At 49.4% G+C, this 20,422-nt stretch overlaps 1 long non-coding RNA gene across 1 annotated transcript; it reads right to left on the bottom strand.

Annotated features, from left to right (window-relative positions):
- Positions 1–230: 230 nt before the first annotated feature.
- Positions 231–2,490, bottom strand: LOC136537965 (uncharacterized). Its single transcript, XR_010779176.1, has 3 exons — positions 1,991–2,490; positions 1,658–1,756; positions 231–582 (listed from the first exon to the last, which is right to left on the bottom strand). It is a non-coding gene; the product is annotated as an uncharacterized lncRNA (long non-coding RNA).
- Positions 2,491–20,422: the final 17,932 nt, after the last annotated feature.

The following is a 20,422-nucleotide window of genomic DNA, read 5'->3' as shown; positions in this document are numbered from 1 at the left end:
GGTTGTATCCCCAGGGAACCTTCCTCATATGTCAGCTCTCCATCCTACGTGGATAGAAAGTTTCCTTAGGAATCTTTCCCTAGGAATTTAAACTCTAGGGACAGAATATACCATAACAAACAGCATTGCAATTAGATTTATAAATGTCATTTTGTATTTGAATTCAGTTACAAAAATATATATAATTCAAATTCACACATGAACATGTAATTAAGTACTCATTTCATCCAATGCATAAACATAAATCCATACATTTAGAGTAATAATATCATCATAATACAACCATGTCATCCGTACTTAGCTTGCAAGACCTACTACGACATTTGGTGCTCACGAGTAGTTCAAACAAATGAGCAACAAGTAATAACTACTACAACTCATTGTTTGGCAACAATTAAAAGAACGAAAATTGATCTCCCTCTGCAGGAGAGTACATGCCTCCACCACTTGTAGTTCCATTCACTCCACTTGTAGTCTCATCCACTCCAGCACATGTCCCATTCGGATGGCCACGAAATACTCCACAAGCGATCCTACTTATTCCGGAGTTTCCGCTCCAACAGATGAGCCAAAGGTACCAGCCTATGAGATTAAGCAAGTCTAAAGTTAGGAAAAAAAAAGGTTGAATTAATTGCATACAAGGGCCATGTCAAAATATACACAGGAACATGACAAATTGACAATAATTATAAACTGAAGCTAGAAACATCAATCAACCGGCACTCCTAACTTCAAGGTGTAAGTGTGGCTCTCTAAAATATTTAGCATTCATAGCTGTAAAGCACAGGTGCTGCAAAATTCTGGAGATAATAGCTGCATTCATTCCAGTCAATTGACACTTAAAAAAAACACAGGTTTTTATCCCCAGCCCCAAAGCACCTTGAGATTAATTTCAATGGAAGATTCAAGTACAAGCTTTGTTAATATTTGGTTGAAACACACACAGACAATAAGGCCATATGTTTGCACTTGCTGTGTTACACAAGTTCAACATGGACTGAAATTCATTAATCATCAAAATAACCATTTTAAGACAGCCAGCCAGCTGCTGCATGTATAATGTTTTGTGAGACAGAGAACAGGCACACACAGCCGAACATGTTCATGCAGCTGCAGCAAACACTGAAACTATCATCTCTATCTGTTGCTATCCAGTGGTAGTTTGCAACTTATTTAGAATCAGCACATGTACATATTGCAAACAACTTCATCTAAACCATCAACGGTATCATTATCACGTTCCAATGTAGGCTCGCTATAAGGTTGCTCCCCATGTTTGGTCCATATAGTGTACCCAGGCGTAAATCCTCTTTTACACAAATGCATGGTCATGACAGCTCTCCTCCGTAACTCTATTTTCACACTCCGAACACGGACAAAGTACTCCAATTTTTTCAGAATTATACACAGCATTGAAAGCACGATCTATGAAAGCATTTGTATTTTGCACCCACTCCTGTGAATGACAACCATTATCATTCCAGCCCTGGTACATCCAACTACGGTCTTCTACTGACATGTCTAGTTATTGTAGCAACAACAAACCCCTGTTCAATATCTAAAACCCTTAGCAAACCCAAAGGCCAAAGATAACAGTGTGCTACTACAAACAACACAATGTATGGAAGAGATGAGACAAGATAAATTTCCTTCTCACCTTCAAGCTTCACTTGCACAATAGCACGAATGCAGATCCCTGCCTTTTTTATCCCCTCGAGTCTTACTTGCAAAAGTCAAGTTCTCCCAACGCTTGAATCTGAAATGTGCATGTCAGAAATGCAAAGTATATTAGAATCACCAATTTTACCTATGCCACAAGTCATTTAGACATTGTACTAACAACAAACAGGCACACGGTTTCAACCTTTTTAGGATGTATCAAAAATATATATAAAAAAAACATGAATGCTCTATGTCCATCACACATGAGTTGCAACCTGTACAACATATTAAGTGCTGATCAAAGCCATCGAGCAGATTTCGTTCTCACCTATTCTTTGCTTTGCAGCAAGACGTAGATCGTTGGGACTTCCTTCAGCAGAGAGGGATGCAATTCTTGGGCCTTTCTTGTGAAGCAGTGTCACTCTCCCTTCCCCTTTATCTCCACAGATGGAAGAAGATTTGGGTACCAGTGTGCTGCAAGGCGAAGGTGGATTAGGGTGGCGCCACCGTGGAGGGATTTGGTGCAGGCTGGAGAAGCTTGGGGCAGCCAAGGGAGCGCGTGCGGCACGTGCGGAGGGAGATCCGTGCGGCACGGAGGTCGGAGGGAGCGTCGGCGGCGTGCGGCGCAGGGCGTGCACGGAGGGAGCCGCGGCGGCGTGTGGCGCGCGGCAGGGATGGACGATGGAGGGAGCCGCGGAGCCGCGGCGTTGTGAGGCGCGCGGCGTGCTCGGGTGGCCCGCGGCGGGAGGGCTGAGGGCGGCGTGCGGCGGGAGAGGTGAGGGCGAGCGGCGCGAAGGAAATATTTGGGCGGCGCGAAGGGAAATTGACGCTCGGAATTTCAGGGGTAGGGTTTCGGATATTTCCCCGGACTTCTTTGGCTCAAGCATGTAATAGTATTTTTTTCGCGCAATGTTTTAGGCCTCGTTTAGATTTTGAAAAAATTTCAAACCGATGAATAGTATCACTTTCGTCTTATTTGGCAAATATTGTCCAATCGTGGACCAACTAGGCTCAAAAGATTCATCTCGTGATTTTCAACTAAACTGTGTAATTAATTATTTTTTTACCTACATTTAATACTCCATGCAAACGGTTAAAAATTGATGTGATGGAGAGAAAGTGAAAAAACTTAAAATTTGGATGGCATCTAAACAAGGCCTTAGCATAAGTATCTGTATAAACTAAATTTTAGGATCAGCGAATATGGTGTCTATCTCTTTCCTAGGAAAGACACACCTAGGCGCCACCGTGCCTGGCTTCGTACGCCACCAAGCATGGCTTTGCGTCCGTTCCTTTTGCCTCTCCCGACGAAAACCAGGAATTCCTAGGGAACTGTAGGATGCTTAAAAAACCATAGGAAAATAAATCTAGGGAAACTTATTGATTCTAGTAGTGCTAGTCAATAGTATAGGGCAGAATCTACGCCCTATTCGATTGGCGCATAAGTCATATTTTTTCAGCCAACGAACAATATTTTTTCTCTCATAATAAATCAGTCAATAGTACTTTCAGTCATGGCTTATCAGCCAAGCGAAAAGGGCACTAGTAAAATGAGGCACTAGGGTCATCATCAGAGAATCTATGGGTGATATGATATGATGTTCTATTCAGACCATGAACTAAATAAGAGTTTAGTATGTAGCATATTAGCTAAGAATCATTAGGATAGCTCGACCTCAATGGTTTATTGTAGATAAACCTATGTAGTAGCCCTAAATCCCCTAAGACCCCACCTAGGCATCGAGGTGCTACAACTTCTCTGAGTCCTCTGCTCTTGCCTTCACTTCTACCACATTCGATCGTTGCACATCGCCTCTTGCCCCCCCCCCCCCCCCCCCCTCCTAAATATGCGGATTTGTGCGAGGTATGAGTCATCCTTTTGGGCATCATGTAGGCGACGCTCCTCGACGAAAGTGCAGAAGTCACCAAACAAGTGGTAGAAATGCTCATGCTTGGTGCGGTGTAGGCGTTGGTCATGTACAAAGATTGTGAAAATCGAAGGTGGGAGAAAAAATCATCCATGGCAATCCGCGGAGCATGAGAGCCTAAGCTCCCATATGTTGGTAGGGGTTCAACGTCTATCTTTGACAACTCTTGATTGAGCTCCTCCGTCACCTATGCATCCTCGCGACAAATCGGGTAGTTTAGGTACATCAAAAAAACCAACAAGTCAACCATGTTAACCATACCCATAATTTCTATTCCCAATTTACAAAGATCAAAACAAACAAAAAATAGAAAAACAACCGAAAGATACAATAAGACCACATGACTAACCCTGCTGCCTAGCTGCCATCCCAATTTCCATTGATTGAGCGCATGTTTGGTTTGCACCTCCTAAAATTTAGTCACCTAAATCAGTTTCTAAACTTTAGTCACCCTTATTTGGTTTGGTGGACTAAAAAAGATTAAAAGGTCAGGTACCCTGACTAAAAGATGAGTTTTAGTTCCATTTAGCAACATTTGAGTGACTAGTTGGCTAAAGCTCATTTAGTCCCATTTAGTTAAAGTGGTTGGGTAAAAAGTGATTAAATGTGACTAAATATGACTAGATTTAGGAGATGAAGAGTGAACCAAACAGGGTTGAAAATCGCAATTCCTGTTCACTAGGCCGCAATAATAATCACAGTTGCTTTTATCTAAAATCTTCCGTGTCATTTGAAACAACAGTGATGACTTCTCTGACCGAAATCAGGGGCGCTTCATCCCTCCATAGCGGTTCATGGTTACGCGGTTACGCCACCAAGTTTATCGGTAACTGTGGTCAAATCCTCAAATGAGGCCCCATGTGGAAGGTCTGTTTAAATCTAGGTGTAAAATTTTAGGGTGTTATATAAGGGTGTCGTATGTAGTGTTTAGATACTAATAAAAGAACAAATTATAGAATCCGTCAGTAATTCACAAGACAAATTTATTAAGCCTACTTAATTTGTCATTAGCACATGTGTTACTGTAGCACCACACTGTCAAATCATGAACTAATTAGGCTTAAAAGATTCATTTTGAAAATTAGTCGTAAACTGTGCAGTTAGTTATTTTTTAGTATATATTTAATACTCCATGTATGTGCCCAAACATTCAATGAGATATTAGTAAAATTTAGGAAAGAAACTAAACAAGGCCTAAGCTGACATTCGGCAAGTTTGGCCCAAACTACTTTAATTGTACGGGCAGTGCTAGTATTATGGCCGTGTTTAAATCTATGGTGTAAAGTTTTATGGTGTCACATCGGGTGTCACATGGGGTGTCGCATAGGATATTCGGATACTAAAAAAATAAATTACAGAATCTGTCAGTAATCCACGAGACGAATTTACTAAGCCTAATTAATCCATCATTAGTACATGTATTACTGTTGTACAACATTATTAAATCATGGACTAATTAGGCTTAAAAGATTCGTCTCACAAATTAGTAACAAACTGTGTAATTAGTTATTTTTAATCTATATTTAATATTTTATACATGTGTCTAAATATTTGATAAATATATGGAGTAAATTTTAAAGGAAGGAACCGTATCTATCATTCACACTTGCTATGCATAGTCAAAAGCGTAGTTTGGATGCTTGTACATAAAGCTGACGGCCATGCATGTCCCTTGCAGCAGAAACAACTCGGGAGGTGTTCTTCAGACTTCAGCTGTTTATTTGTTGCCACCGCAAGAAACACATGTCTACACTCTCTTCTCGCCTCCCCGAAGCTACTCCACTTGGGATTTGATATGCTATGCTAGCTTCAGCTCTCGTTTGCATACTTGCTGCCATGTATACGTGAGCTAACCTGTTTGTATCACTGGCGTGAATCACAATGCTTGCCGTCAGTTAAGCATCGATCCTGGACGCCGGCCAACTGTCAATAGCGTGACTTCAGATTCAGAGACATGCTCGCTTCATCGTTTGGGCAAACGTGTCGGCAAACGTGTCTCCAAATCTCATGAAGAGCGCGTTCGGCTGTTCGTTTTCGGCTGACTGGCTCGTCTTTTTTTTTTTAGCCGGAGCGGTGTTTTTCTCTCACAAAATTTCAGCATAAACAGTGAATTTCAGCGTGAACAGTGTCCACTTCAGTCCAGCCGAACAGATTCGAAAGCTGGAAGCAGAGCTTTGTGAACGGATCTTGCAATCCTTGGTCTCGAAACCGAGAGATCAACCAACGTCGTTTCAATGAGAAACCCGCTCGCTCCTTTCACCTTCGGACCAGCCCGCTGTTCGTTGATTTGTTACGAGAGAAAAACAATATTCGTTCGTTGAAATAATACGGTTCATAAAAACAAACGAACATGGCCATATGTTGCGATCAGGGCCATATGTTTAATTTGTGGGTTTCTGCAATGACCTCTGTGCATTATAAAAAAACTCATCCCGCGGGGTAAGACATCTCTCGGATATTGTGCTTAAGAAGAAAATCTTCTCATGTATGTCGAGAAAACCCTAGAACCTTTGTCACATCCATATACAGCGGCACCACAACTCTCGTGAGACTGGGCTAGCCTTAGACCTGTGCTTTGACGTGGGACAGACGATAGAATTTTTTTTCAACGCGCAGATAAACTATGCCTCCTCCGGCCAACAAATCCATCCCCGAGAGAGTTCGAACTCTGACCGGCGATGTGTAAAACGCATAACCAGACCAACTAATCCTCTGTGCATTATTGTGTTTTGTTGGCATCAAAGAATATTTGCTGACTGCGTGGAAATATTTTGGCTCCGTTAGCTGGCTGGTTCTTGCATCGGAGAATTGCAGGTAGAAACCGTGGCAAAAAAAATGGCACTTGTGAATATAGATGGCCACCCATAGACTGTACGGTACCGTTGGAGAAAAGAAATCAGTGGCTGGGTATCATTAGGCTTGAAAATAACACAGTGGGATTGGGACTTGGAGTTCCTAAATTACCATACTAATCAGGTCGGGTCCCATTTAGATGCACCGTTGAAGAAGCTTTTGCTGAGGTGGACTTTTGTGAACCGTGGCCAGTTGAACATAGAATGGAAAACCAGTAATTCCGGAGGGTGCTTTGTGAAATTCAGGTCATGAAATATTGTTTTTCTCTCACGACATTTTAATATGAACATCAACATAAGTTAAATTTTAGCATAAACAAACAGGGTAATATCTTTACTTCTTTAGGACAAAGTCAATGAAAATGAGCCATCCCAGTGCCACTCTCATCTTCTCCTCGAGACCAAAACCAAACATTTCAGCGTAACAGAATATTCAACCCCAAAGAGTAAACACCATAGGTGAGAAAAATGGAAAATCAAATGCATTGGACCCTCTGTTTTCTGCTTAAAAAATAGTAGGAAATGCCATGTAATACAAATAGAGTTACTCTCCATCCTAAAATGAATTAATTTTAAATCTAGAATAAATCAATTTTTTTTAAAAACATAATATCTACATGTATATCTTAAAATAATTTATTGTAAATATATTCTATAATTAATCTGCTGATATTTACTCGATGTAATAAATATTGTATTTTTATTGATTTAATCAAATATAAAATTTGAGAAACGCAAATTTTATTTTATCTTTAAAAAGATCAACGGGACCAGCACGGTGCCTGCAGACTGTAGTGCAAGCAGTAATCAATGATGAGGTCCTGTTTAGTTTATCTAAAGTTTACTTTATATCACATCAGATGTTGAATATATACATAGAGTATTAAATATAGACTAAAAATAATTAATTACACATATTGTGGCTAATTTATGAGACGAATTTTTTAAGTCTAATTATTTCATGATTTGAAAATATAATGCTACAGTAAATATGTGCTAATAACAGATTAATAAGGCTTAGTAAATTCGTCTCAAACTTCTGTAATTCATTTTATTATTACTATCCTAACACTTCCGACACCTGATGTGACATCCACTAGCACTGTAAATCTGCCACACTTGTGTAGGTTGTTGCATACAGCCTCATTTAAGACATGTTTGGCACAACTCAGCTTCACTAGTAAAGTTATTTTTTTTAAACGGCTTAATGAACAACTTTATAGGTGAAGTTGAGCAGTTTTAAAAATTTTATTTGACAAAACAGCTTCATCAACAGCTTCATACATGGATGGGAGAGAGAAATGAGGAAGAGAGTTAGGATAAGCTATTTTTTCAGTTTAGTCTCAACTCATGTTGTCGATACAGAAAGTGACAAACTAGTGAATATTTGTAGTTTTGCTGTACGTTGTGATCGGAGGTGGCCTAGCACTTAATGACACAGGATTTATACTGGTTCGGGCAACGTACCCTATGTACAGTCAGGGTCGGTCGATGACTTTATTCCTGAGCCCAGGTGCTCGAAGTTTGTAGTGGGGTTATAAACGAGGGGGAGAAAGATGAGGTGTACAAGAGGTCGGTCGGCTCCGACCGGAAGGGCCAAGAGTGATAGGAACTTCGCTACGAGCTAGGTGTTCGAGCGTGTGCTTGCGGTCGAAACTTAGTGGTTCTACGGTTGTGAGGTGTCGATGTCGATCTAAAGAACTCTGGCCTCCTTGAATCGGTCTCCTTGTTGGAGGGAGCATATCCCCTTTTATAGATGAAGGGGGTGGCTCTATAAGTGAGAGGGAGAGGGTACGGATGTCTTTAAGCCTTGCTGCCCACGCTGATGAGGATCGGATAATAGTAGACGCTCCCAACACTGTTGATGTCGTTGTAGAATATCAGATGTGCACGAGAGGTCGCACTATGTTCACCCAGTACGGCAAATCCTGATGCCCATATCGCGATCGATGTCCAGAGACACGCGGAGGGCTTATCGTATGGGAGTTTTAGCGGCCCCTACAATACTGTAGGGGAAGATGTCGACGCCTACAATACTGTTTGTGTCATGGTGGTTGTAGAGTACTATTTTATGCAGGGTATGGTCCCTGGTATAGTAGTTTTAACTTGTGAGCCTTGTCTTGCCTTTCTCCGCACATTTTCTGGTTCCTACCGAACGGGACGCCCCCGGTCGGATGTCTCTAGTCGACTCTGAGTGCGCTGGTCGGAGAAGAGCGGTGAGCAAGGTTCTCACGAGACCCGGTCGCGGGGTCAGAGTCGGAAGTAGGGCTAGGGGCGGGCCTTTCGATCAGAGGCTGGCTGGAGCCCGAATCGAGCGATCTGGTCGGATAGGTGGGCCGAAGTAGCCGACGAGCAGGCGTTGCTCTTCTTGGGCCTGGCCTTCTGGTCGGTTGTTGGACCGCCCCCTTGCCCTATTGTTTTTAGACTTTTGGACCGAGCCTTAGCGCAGAAGCCGGTCCCCGAGGGACCCCGGGTTTATGGACCCGACAAAAGCCCCCGAGCCCCCGAGCGATTCGGGTAGAATCGTCTGAGGGATTTTTGTCTTGTCAACGGGTGCGCACGAGCGCACCCGCAGGTGTAGCCCCTAAGCCCCCGGGTTGTTCGGGCGGAACCATCTGGGGGATTTTGTTTTTAGCGAGCGTGTGTGCGTGTTTTTAGTCTGAGACGGAATTTTGTCAACCAAGGTGACGTTGTGCAGTTGAGGCATTTTTAGGCGCGAAGATCGGATTGAAACAGAACTTACTGATCCTGGTGTCGGTGCGCGCCGTGGTTTTGAAATGGTTAGTTCCAAAGACGGACAAGACGGAGCCCGTGGGTCCTGATGTTGGTGCGGCCTAGGCAACCAAGGTAGTTAGTTCAGTCAGTTCGCTCGGTAGTTGGTTGAGGGCGACCTGCAGCTCGCCGCGGAGGTGAGTTTCTGGTACTTGTCCTCAACCTTTAAATCTTTCATTGGTTGTCTTTAGCATGCTTGTTTTTTGTAGGATATAAGAAAGATGTCGTCCCGCAAGTCTTCCTTCCTCTGGGCGGAACACGCCCAGATGGCTGAGCTCAAGCGTCGGGTAGAGTCTGTTCGCCACGAGTCCCAGGGCTGGGCGGCCGAGGTGGCCACGGCATGGGTGGAGGGACTACGTGCAGCAGAGCGGGCGACTGCCACTGAGCAAGGGCTCAAGGCGATGAAAGCCCGCTAGGCGAAGACTGAGGCGGAGTTGCGGGCATCCCTGGCAAGCACCGAGACGACGCTTCAAGAGGCCTTGGCGGCCCTTGAGCCGGAGCAGAGTGCTCTAGCGTCGGAGCGGGTCACCTTGGAGTCAGCAAGGAAGGCCCTAGAGGCGGAGCGGAGGGCCTGGTCGGAGACAGACCAAGAGGTGCTAGTGCTCCGAGGCCGGGTGATGGAGACGGAGGAGGTGAACACCCAGCTGTGCACGCAGGCGACTCGACAGGTGGAGGAGTTCTCCGCCCTTGAGAACTCTTATGCTGGTACATTCCCTTTCTTTTTCGTTGCGTTGGTTTCTCTCTTTAGTCTGTTCCTGAGCTTGTTGCCCCTCTTTCAGAGCTGGATGGAAAGGTGAAGGCGCTGGAGCAGGACCTGAAGACGACCAAGGTGACCCTCAGCCGGAACGCAGAGGAGCTGGCCAAGTCCCATGAAGAGCGACGTGCTCTTGAGGGGGACCTTGACTAGATCCGCAACATTGCCCAGCTCATCGTCTCGGAAATCTTTGGGTCGGTGCCAAGCACTAGTGCGCCTGCTGTCCAGCTGGTGGAGGTCCCGGACACGGTCAAGGACCTTGTTAGGAGCGGCCTGTTTTATGGGGCATCGGGGGTGCTAACCTCAGTGGCGACGTACCACCCGAACCTAGACTTCGCCACTATCTGTGGTGGGTATGCTGAAGGCCTGAGCATGGAGGACATCTAGTCAATCGAGGAGAGCCTGCTATCGCACGCGCGGTCGGTGTTGGAGCAAATCTCCGCCAAGTGGGTGATGGATGTTCACCGTGAAGACATGGCCCGAAGCATACATGGGGAGGATGCCTCCGAGCCTATAGATAGCACAGAGCCTGGTTCGGGGGGGGGATGTCGCCTTGACCCTGATCAAGCCGAACGTCGTGCTGCTAGGGAGTGAGCAGCCTGCGCCTTCATCGGTCGCGCCGTTAGCAGATGCCGCCGGGCTGGTTTAATACCTTAATAAATATAAGTAGTTAGTAAATGTAAGAAGTTTAAGTTCATGGAGGGGAACCCCTATGTAAAACGTTCGTGTGTGTTTTTATGACTGTAATCGGTTTTTGTTTTTGTGATGGAGTTGCTCCATTCGGGGAAGCTTGTTCCCTTTCATTCCTTAGTTCTCCCTTAGCATAATTTTGTTTTAAATTTCTTTCTCTCGTGCCTGCCCGTTTGTTCCATAGGCTGCAACTTTGCAAGCCCGGGGCGTGGCTCACGAGGCTCGACCGGTCATAGCCATAGGAAAAGGCAGGGTGCGATCAGTTAGAATATTCTAAAGCAAAGTTACATAAGGTAAATCAAAGGAATGAACTTCCCTTTTGTTCGGATAGGAAGGAGTTTCTCCATATGAAAGTAAAAGAGTACTTAAGGTAAAAACAAAAACAGAGGGGTAGTAGAGCCCCCTAGTGGCAGAAAGTGACCAACTAGTGAATATTTGTAGTTTTGCTGTACGTTGTGATCGGATGTGGCCTAGCACTCAATGACACATGATTTATACTGGTTTGGGCAACGTGCCCTATGTCCAGTCGGGGTCGGTCGGTGACTTTATTCCTGGGCCTAGGTGCTCAAAGTTTGCAGTAGGGTTACAAATGAGAGGGAGAAAGATAGGGTGTATAAGAGGTCCAGTCGGCTCCGACTGAAAGGGCCGAGAGTGACAGGAACTTCACTACTAGCTAGGTGTTCGAGCGTGTGCTTACGGTCGGAACTTGGTGGTTCTACGGTTGTGAGGTGTCGATGTCGATCTAAGGAACTCTGGCCTCCTTGAATTGGTCTCCTTGTTGGAGGGAGCGCATCCCCTTTTGTAGATGAAGGGGATGGCTCTATAGGTGAGAGGGAGAGGGTATGGATGTCTTTAAGCCTTGCTGCCCACGCTGATGAGGATCGGATAATGGTAGGTGCTCCCAACACTGTTGATGTCGTTGTAGAATGTCAGATGCGTCTGGGAGGTCGTGCTATCTTCTTCAGGAAGGATGGACGCCGGTACCTATAAATACTATTTGATGCCTAGTGGCATGTGAGGAGTCACGCTATGTTCACCCGGTACGACAAATCCTGGTGCCCATACCATGATCGATGTCCAGAGACACGCGGGGGCTTACCGTATGGGAGTTTTAGCGGCCCCTACAATACTGTAGGGGGAGATGTCGGCGCCTACAATATTGTTTGTGTCATGGTGGCTGTAGAGTACTGTTTCGTGTAGGGTATGGTCCCTGGTATAGTGGTTTTGACTTGTGAGCCTTGCCTTGCCTTTCTTCGCATGTCTTCTGGTTCCTACCGAACGGGGCGCCCTCGGTCGAATGGCTCCAGTCGGCTCTGAGTGCGTCGGTTAGAGAAGAGCGGTGAGCAGGGTTCTCATGAGCCCTAGTCATGGGGTTGGAGTCAAAAGTAGGGCTGGGGGTAGGCCTTCCGATCGAAGGCCGGCTGGAGCCCAAATCGAGCGATCCGGTCGGATAGGTGGCTGAAGTTGCCGACGAGCGGGCATTGCTCTTCTTGGGCCTGGCCTTCCGATTGGTTGCTGGACCGCCCCTTGCCCTGTTGTTTTTAGACTTTTGGGCCAAGCCTTGGTGCAGAAGCCAGTCCCCGAGGGACCCCAGGTTTATGGACCCGACAGGAGCCCCTGAGCCCCCGGGCAATTCGGGTTGAATCGTCCAGGGGATTTTTGTCTTATTGACGGGTGCACGCGAGCGCACTCGCGGGTGTAGCCCATGAGCCCCCGAGCAGTTCAGGCGGAACCGTCTAGGGGGTTTTGTTTTTAGCAGGCGTGTGTGCGTGTTTTTAGTCTGAGAGGGAATTTTGTCAACCAAGGTGACGTTGTGTAGTCGAGGCATTTTTAGGCGCGAAGATCATATTGAAACAGAACTTACTGATCCTAGTGTCGGTGCGCGTCGTGGTTTTGAAATGGTTAGTTCTGGAGCCGAACGAGATAGAGCCCATGGGTCCTGATGTTGGTGCGGCCTGGGCAACCGAGGTAGTTAGTTCAGTTAGTTTTTATACGAGTTTGGAGTTGTGGTCCCTGCCTAGGGTTTCTTGGATTGCAGTCGGAAGTGAAGCCGTTATGCGAGTTTGGAGTCGCGGTCCTAGGCCATCGCCGGATGTCGTAGATCCTATCGATGTGAGTTTGGGGTTGTGGTCCTAGGGGTTTTGTCGAAAGTGAAGCTATTACGCGAGTTCGGAGTCACGGTCCCCGGATTTTTTGTCGGAAGTGAAGCTGTTAAGCGAGTTCGGAGTCGTGGTCCCCGGATTTTTTGTCGGAAATGAAGCTGTTATGCGAGTTCGGAGTCACGGTCCGTGGATTTTTTTTTGCAGTCGGTAGTGAAGCTGTTACGCGAGTTCGAAGTCATAGTCCCAAGCCATAGTCGGATGTCATAGATCCTATCGACGCGAGTTCAGAGTTGCGGTCCCAAGGTTTTTGGCATTTGAGCCCCCGAGCCTTGTCGGGCCTTCATGGGGGTCGATGTGAGTTGTTTTGCGCTAGCCCATCTGGTTCCTCACAACCAAAGGGGCTGAGTTTCATCGCTTGTCCCGATCGCTCAGGCTCATAGACTAGCTCGGTGAGCTCGCTAACGGGTGTGATCGAGCAGAATCCGGGTTCGTCGTTCATGATGGGGTCGGCATAGCCCTCTTGTGGTATTCCACTACTCCTTTACCTACAACCCAGTAGATGCCTAGGTCGTTCCGGAGAGCGGCCCAGGTGGCCTAATGGCCTCCCCTCGATAGAGATTCTGTAGGCTTGGCAAGAGGTTCAGGATCGAATGAGAAGGTTGAGATGACCCAGTTTGCCAGCCGGGCGAAGGCTGCACGGTGCTCATCTACGGTTTTCTCCCCTAGCTCTGTTGTTTGCTCATGTCGAATGAGGCAAATGCCGCTTTGTGGCGCAACACGGAGCATTCTGTTGCATTTCGCTGCACGTGCGATGCATAGTTCCTGAGCCCCCGGGCGATTCAGGGCCCAAATCATCCGGGAGGCGCGAGCGTATGGAATGAAATGCGCATGTGGATGTATGAAATGATTGTAATAAAACAGAGGGGGTTTGATAGTACTTACCTTGATGACTAGAGTGACGGGGTTCGGAGAGCCTCAGTTGGAAAAATGTGACCAGGACCTTGATGGCCTGAGGGATGGGGTTTTGGAAAGCTTCAGTCGGGAATGTCTAACTGGAACCTTGACGACCTAAGTGATGGGGTTCGTAGAGCTTTAGTCGAAAATATCTGACCAGGACCCATGTTCATCGTCCACGACGGAGTTGGCGTGGCCTACATGGGGTGCCCCTTCGCTTCCTCACTAATCATCCAGTGTCTATCCTTACCTATCATTCGAGTTCCTTTAGGTCTGGCCTGGGGAAGCGGGGAGCCACCCGCGTGCGGTGGCGCTTCGGTTCCTATGCCCATTGTGTGGTAGTGGGTGATCGTGCGGTAGTGGTGGGCCATGGCCAGGCCACATCCCTTCTAATCAGGAGCTGTTCCGTCAGGCAGAGCATGTCTCATTGGTCAGGGCACGTCCTATCTGCATTAAATGAAAGAAAGAAATTCTCGCCCCGTCGTTTTGGCCCCCCCCGATCAACGTGTCCTTCCGTAACCGCTGCTCCCTTTTCCTTAAGTAGGAGAGGGGAGAGGGTTTTCGTTCCATTCTTTTACATGTTCTTCATCTGTCACTGCCTTCTCTCTTCCTTTTTATCGTGAGCGTTCCTGAGAGCCGCGGAGGTTTCCAGGAAGGGGAGATAGCGAGGGAGAAAAGAGGAACTCACCGAAATGTTGGACTAGAGGTCATCCACCATGAGGGCGTCAGTGCTAGAGGCGTTCGTCACGAAGGGATTTCTACCACCGCAGGAGGTGGCGTACTAGAGGGTCCCTAGGAAGGAGGAGTTCCCGCAACCTCGTCCCAATAAGGTGGTTTCTTTCCTTACCTTCCACGAGCGTGGATTGGGATAACCCACGCACTGGTTCCTACGTAGGCTCCTCAACAAGTGGGGTCTGGAACTGTAGCACCTCAATCCGACGGGGGTGCTGCACATTGCTGGTTTCATCATCGTCTGCGAGGCTTTCCTTGGGATGGAGTCGCACGTGGATCTCTTTCGGCTCTTCTTCTCCGAGAGAGCTATGATGGTAGGGAATTCAGTCGAGACCGCACCGGTGGGAGGGTTCGCTCTATAGAAGAAGTCGAGCATAGGAGGTGTGTACCCCGCGTACTCCCCATGTGACTCCAACCGGGGTTGGCATGGGGAGTGGTTTTACATCTAGAATCGAGCGGAGGCACCGTTTCCAGCGTTCACCGGTGGGAGGCCGGTGAAGCAGAAAAGTTGGTCGTGGGGTTGCGCTCGCTCAGAGAAGCACAAGGTGGAGGCCATCGAGGAGGAGCTGTGGAAGCTCATAAGGCTCGGCCTTGATGGGGTGCGGGTGTTCCACACCCTCTTCCGCTGCCAGGTTGCGCCGTTGGCAGAGCGGTCATGGCCTATGTGGATGTATGGCGGCCGGTCGGACCCGGACCGTGTGTCGCTAGAGGACCTATCAGACAATGAGGTCTAGAGTCGTCTTAGCCAGGTGCTGTAGCTGAGACCCAGGGATACGGTTGCAGGGAAACCCATACCGTTTAATGCCTCGGTCGTGTCTAACCTGGTATGATCCTTTATTTCGTTTGTGTTTCTTCCTCTACTTTTGCTATTTCTTGATCCCGAGGCATCTGTTCCATAGGGGCTTGAAAGGTACAAGTCCTAGCCACACCTTCCTAAGGGACTAGAGGGAAGGGCCTAGCAAGCTACCTAGAAGGAGGCAGTGGACGCCCGGAAGAAGAAGAGAACCAAGGAGGTTCGACGGAAGGAAGAAAAGAAGAAGGAGGTCGCCCAACGCGTGAGGGCCGAGGAACATAGCAACGATGTCGAGTTGGAACTCACATCAGATGATCCTATGGATTTGGATGACATGATCTTCTCCGATAAGGAGGAGAGTCAGGGGGTCACTGTGACCTCGACGAAGCGTCGTGACCCTATGGCAGCGTCCGCTGGTGAGGAGCAGGAGGTCGTGCGGCGTGCGGAGGTTCCTACATCGAGGAAGCGCGCTACGAGTGTGGATGTCGTCAGTGAATAGGAGGCAAAGTGGATGTGCTCACCGCGCCCCTTGGCGGCATTGCCAGCTCCGTCGTCGCCTATGGCGGACGCGGCCGAGCGAGCCGGGCGGCCTAAGGAGTGGACTAGCACCCGTGTGCCGATGGGACTGGTCCCAATGCCTGGCTTGCAGCTAGAGGAGGCCCTGCCTATCGTGGGTGAGGTCGAGCAGTCTAGGTGGTCTGAGGAGTAGACTGGCACCTGGGCGATGCGTGACCTACGGTCGAAGGATGCTCCGTCCGCTGCTCTGGTTAGGGAGTCTTGAGCTGGCGGTCGTAGTGACCTACAGGCCAGGCTAGAGCCAGTTGGGACGACTTCGTCCCCGCCTAAAGCGAGGGGGCACGGGTCATAGTCTAGGAGCGACCCTCGTTCCGTAGGTCCATTGTCGTCGGGACCTGCCTTTAGGATCGTGCTGCTCACCTCCTAGTATGTTTCCCTTTGTTGTTCTTTGACTTTTTGCTGGTCGAGTCTTTTTTGGAGTGCGACTCACCTGTATTTTCCATCAGTGGCCGGGGGATGCCGAGGTTGAGCACCCTCTGACCCCCATGCAGGAGACTTGGAGGCCTACCCTACAGTGTTCCCTCCTAGGGGTGGTGCCTCTAGGGCGGCTACTGATAAGGCGGTGGTGGCGGCGTTGGTGTTGACGGTGATCCCGGTGCCGATGGCGGGGGTTGCGTTTGAGGTAACCCTCGCGGCCCTTCCTCCATCGGTCATGGTGGAAGAGATGAGGGAGGGTGAGCTCCCTATCTTGCCGTCGGAGCCAAAGACGCTAGAGGAAAGGGCGACCGAGATGGAGTTGGGACGTTTGGCGGCATTCCACGCAGATGAGGTGGTGGAGACCCCGTCTGATGATGAGGTGGATGTCGTAGCAGAGCCGCTGGTGTCACCATAGGAGCTAGCGGTGTCGCCATGGGAGCTGGCAGCGTTGCCGCGAGAGCTGGTGGTGTCACCGCGGGAGCTGGCGGTGGTCTAGTTGGAGGCTGAGCCCTCCGGTGGTTTGTCGAAGGGTGACCGAGAGCGGCCCTGTCCTAAGGACCCATCGAAGGCTAGGTTCATCGTTCAGGATTCCTAGGAGCGTCAGCTCTAGGACATTTTTGGGGGGCAGGGGCATGCCGTGGTGTCTGAGCTCACCAAGCTATTCACGAAGCTTGAAAGCACCCAAAAACAGGCTCAGTTCGCTCGGTAGTTGGTTGAGGGTGACCTGCAGCTCGTCACGGAGGTGAGTTTCTGGTACTTGTCCTCAACCTTTAAATCTTTCATTGGTTGTCTTTAGCATGCTTGTTTTTTGTAGGATATAAGGAAGATGTCATCCCGCAAGTCTTCCTTCCTCCGGGCAGAATACGCCCGGATGGCTATGCTCGAGCGCCGGGTAGAGTCTACTCGCCGTGAGTCCTAGGACCAGATGGGCGAGGTGGCCATGGTACGGGCGGAGGGACAACGTGTAGCGAAGCGGGCGACTGCCGCCGAGCAAGGGCTCGAGGCGACGAAAGCCCTCTAGGTGGAGACTGAGGCGGAGTTGCGGGCATCCCTGGCGAGCACTGAGATGGCACCTCAAGAGGCCTTGGCGGCCCTTGAGCTAGAGCAGAGTGCTCTAGCGTCGGAGCAGGTCGCCTTGGAGTCAGTAAGGAAGGCCCTAGAGGCAGAGCGGAGGGCCCGGTCAGAGGCAGACCAGGAGGTGCTTGTGCTTCGAGGCTAGGTGATGGAGACAGAGGAGGTGAACACCCGGCTGTGCGCACAGGCGACTCTATAGGCGGAGGAGTTCTCCACCCTTGAAAACTCTCATGCTGGTACGTTCCCTTTCTTTTTTATTGCGTTGGTTTCTCTCTTTAGCCTATTCCTGAGCTTGTCGCCCCTCTTTTAGAGCTGGATGGAAAGGTGAAGGCGCTGGAGCAGGACCTAGAGACGACCAAGGTGACCCTTAGACGGAACGTAGAGGAGCTGGCCAAGTCCCATGAAGAGCGACGTGCTCTAGAGGGGGGCCTTGACTAGATCCACAACGTTGCCTAGCTCGTCGTCTCAGAAATCTTTAGGTCGGTGCCAAGCACTAGCGCGCCTACTGTCTAGCTGGCAAAGGTCCTAGACGTAGTCAAGGACCTTGTCAGGAGCAGGCTATTTTATGGGGCGTCGAGGATGCTGACCTCGGTGGCGACGTACCACCCAAACCTAGACTTCGCCACTATCTGCGGTGGGTATGCTGAAGGCCTGAGCATGGAGGACATCCAGTCAATCGGGGTGAGCCTGCTACCGCACACGCGGTCAGTGTCGGAGCAAGTCTCCGCTGAGTGGGTGATGGATGTTCACCGTGAAGACATGGCCCGAAGCATGCATGGGGAGGATGCCTTAGAGCCTACAGATAGCACGAAGCCTGGTTCGAGGGGGAACGTCACCTCGACCCAGATCGAGCCAAACATCGTGCTGCCGGGGAGTGAGCAGCCTGCGCCTTCGTCGATCATGCCGTCAGCAGATGCCGCCGGGCCAGTTTAATACCTTGATAAATATAAGTAGTTAGGAAATGTAAGAAGTTTAAGTTCATGGGGGATCACCTGTGTAAAACGTTTATGTGTGTTTTTATGACTGCAATCGGTTTTTGTTTTTGTGATGGAGTTGCTCTGTTCGGGGAAGCTTGTTCCCTTTCGTTCCTTAGTTCTCCCTTAGCATAATTTTGTTTTAAATTTCTTTCTCTCTCGTGCCTACCCATTTGTTCCGTAGGCTGCAACTTTGTGAGCCCAGGGCATGGCCCGCGAGGCTCGGTCGGTCGTAGCCATAGAAAAAGGCGGGGTGCTATCAGTCGGAATGTTCTAAAGCAAAGTTATGTAAGGTAAATCAAAGGAATGAACTGCCCTTTTGTTCAGGTAAGAAGAAGTTTCTCCATATGAAATAAAAGAGTACTTAAGGTAAAAATAAAAATAGAGGGGTAGTACAGCCCCTGAGCGCCCTGAGTCGAAAAGTGTTCGGGTTGGGGTGCTTTTATAGGAGCGTTTGCTAAGTAAAGGTAAGACTAAAAGAAGAAACAACATAGTTGTTCCAAGGTCCTTGGAGAGAGCGTCATCGTCGTTGTCCTAAAGTCGGTAGGCTTCCGGCCGGATCACTTTAGTCATCTGGATCCTTGCCCACTGCTCCCCTTTCTTTGGTTGCTGCTTCCTCGCCTTTTTCTTCCTTTGGCCTGCCAGCTTACCTCAATAGGCACTTGAGAAGCTGACAGTCCTTGTAGAGGTGTTTGACGGGGTAGTCGTGGTTGGTGCACGGGCTCTCCATGAGATCGTGGAAGTGGCTCGAAGGGTCTTGCTGGGGCTGCATGCCCGCGTGATCGGCCGCGGCGACCGACATGAAGTTAGCCGGTTGACGACGATCCTTTCTGTTCTTTATTTCCCTCTGTGTGGAGGGGCCCTCGTCTTGATCCTAGCGCTTGGCCTTACCTTTGTCGCGGCCTCCGTTGAAGCACGGTGGGAACGACACTTGCTGGAGGTGTTGGACAAAGGTCCGTGGTCCTAGGCGGTCAGGGCTAGGACTCCGGTCGATGCTGCGCGTGTCTCGGTTTGGCCCGAGCCACGCGTAGATAGGCAGTTGGCACAGGGCGGTCATCAAGTTGAGGTGAGGTGCCACTATGGCTTCCTGTGCCACACTCTATGGTTGTTGTGGTGATAGGGTGTAGTGCCCCATCTGATGTGTCCCTGTTCCCTGGACGGGGAGCGAGGTCGCGAGTCGATGTCGCGATACGGAGTACTCCACCTATTGAATGGCGGTGGTCTCCAGCAGTGCTCAGAGGTTCTGGTGGATTGCCCGTTCGCGAGGGTCGTTTGGCTCGAACAGGTCGTGTAGGAGCATTGCTGCGGCGGCAACGTTTTGACTGGCCCGAGCAAACTGCGGGGGATTAGTCCCCCGAACCGGGATGTTGTGCTAGGGCTAACGGACGTGACTCTAAGCGTTGTTTGTCGATCTATGTGCACAGGGCGTAGCGTGGTGCGCTGAGTGTGCTAGTGCAGTCGGCGACTGATGCAGCCATCGTTGTCGCGGTTCTTCCCCGTGCTCAGGTGTGAGCTAGGGGGTCCCCGCATGAGGGCCCGAAGAGGCATGAGTTCGTGGGAACTCCACTTCCATCGGTGGGTGTCCTAGAGGGTCCACCATGGCGCACTCCTAGGACGGACAGTGGCTAGGTGCCATGTCACCGATGCTGGAGCCGTCACTCTCGCCATCGTCATCCATGAGGTCAAAGAAACAGGTGGGAGCATAGCTCACTATTCCCACTAATTCAGATGCGAGAGGGGGCGACGCGAGCATCCTTCGGAGCCCCTAGGCGTATGCGTCCGTGGAAGACGCGAGGCCATAGGGGAACTGGCCGTACGGTGGTTGCGTTAGGGACAACGGGGTTCCGCCGAGTAATCGGCGGAAGATAGAGAATAGTGAGTACATAATAGCGTGTATATTACTCACAACGGGGTTTGAGCAGAGAGTTTGCTCGAAATGAAGCGCAGATGCCGCACCGTTGAAGTCGCGCGTCCCGGAGTCGATGGAGGATGTCCCTCCGACGGGTGCCGGGTCGCAAGCCTCCTCGCGGAGATGGAGTACGCTGAGTCGGTCAGCGACGAAGTTCAGGCTTCCGAAGAGGAAGGCCTGGGATGGCGGGAAGACTGGTGGAACCCTCATCCTGGCAGGCGAGAGTGCGGGGA

Source organism: Miscanthus floridulus, chromosome 2 (genome assembly GCF_019320115.1).
Source record: "Miscanthus floridulus cultivar M001 chromosome 2, ASM1932011v1, whole genome shotgun sequence".
NCBI classification, from domain to species: domain Eukaryota; kingdom Viridiplantae; phylum Streptophyta; class Magnoliopsida; order Poales; family Poaceae; genus Miscanthus; species Miscanthus floridulus.
The sequence above is the reverse complement of the archived record's forward strand: the minus strand, read 5'-3'. Positions and strand labels throughout refer to the sequence as shown.